Raw genomic sequence first — 1325 nt, 5'->3', positions numbered from 1 at the left:
TGAGAGAACTGAGCGACTCAAACACTTTTCCCTTTTGTTTTAGATTTTATTTCATAACTTTTTATCATTTCTTTAGATTTCTATCTTCTACGCTTATCCCTCTACTTTATCGTTTAATATAATGCAATTTTCGTTTATATTTGCTTTGATGTTTCCTGCTATGATTTCCGAGTAGTGTAGTAAAGTTTCTAGGGATGGGATAGATGATTTTGTGTTCTTGATGGGTTGGATGTCTAGTTGATTGTATATGTTTAATAGATTTCCTTCTAGATTGGTGTTCTTAATGTCGTTTTAAGTTTTAGGGATTCACATGTTTTTACTATATATACATTTTGTTAAGTCTTGGTTTGGGACATCTTATTGTTTATCTCATTTTGTTCTTAAGGTTTTACCTAGCCTCCAAAAACGTTCTCAGACTTTGTATCCAGATATCTTTTAATTCATTGAGTTTTTGCATTTGGTTTTTTCTACAAACTTGTTCGTCTCATTTTTATCTATCTAAGAATGCTTGTTTCAATGTTTTCTGGGTTTGCATCCTTGATGATGATTTTCGGATCTGAGTAGTGTGGTAGTTCTTGAGGATGGGATAGATTAGATGGAGGATCTTAGGATGTAGAGTGTTTAAGCTTTGATTTGTATGATCCCTTCTGGACTAGAGTTAGAAATACTAGTTTCTATTTGATCAATTGGAACTGTCTTAGACATTTCCGCACCCAAAAGGTGTTCAATGAAATGTCTGACCAACTATTGCCAGAGACTTACGTTCCTAGCCTAAGAGATTAGTTGTCTAGGATATTTGTTGACGTGAATGAACTTGTTTGTCATGCCACGCTTGATCATGTTTCTATAGCGAGAGCTAGGTTTGGAAGTGGTTGAGTCTGAGTAGCTTCTGTCAAGAGATTGGATTAGCTAAGTCGTGATATTCATTGTTTAGGGATAGTTTGCTTGTGGCATGTTAAACACTTTGTAGACTAGGATACTCCACCGACATTGATTACCCCATCCTTAGGACTTCTTTCTTTTTGATTGATATTACATTCCTGAGACTGTTTCGTTTGTTCATGCTTAGAATCGTTTTCTGTTTTCATTCATTTTCGCTTCTTGTCATACATTCTTATTTCTAGTCTAGTAGCTCATTTTTCGTTTTGCATTCTGATCATCCTAGGATTGTTAGATAAAAACACTCTCTTTGGATTGGCTTGACTTGTGATTTCTTGATTGCATCTCAATTGTTAGCAACATCCCAACTGGATTGACACCTTAAGTATTACAACTGCATAAGGTTAATTGAACCTGCTAGGATAGACACACAAAAATCCTAGTAT

This window comes from Camelina sativa, chromosome 7 (genome assembly GCF_000633955.1).
Source record: "Camelina sativa cultivar DH55 chromosome 7, Cs, whole genome shotgun sequence".
In the NCBI taxonomy this organism is placed as follows: Eukaryota; Viridiplantae; Streptophyta; class Magnoliopsida; order Brassicales; family Brassicaceae; genus Camelina; species Camelina sativa.
The sequence above is the reverse complement of the archived record's forward strand: the minus strand, read 5'-3'. Positions refer to the sequence as shown.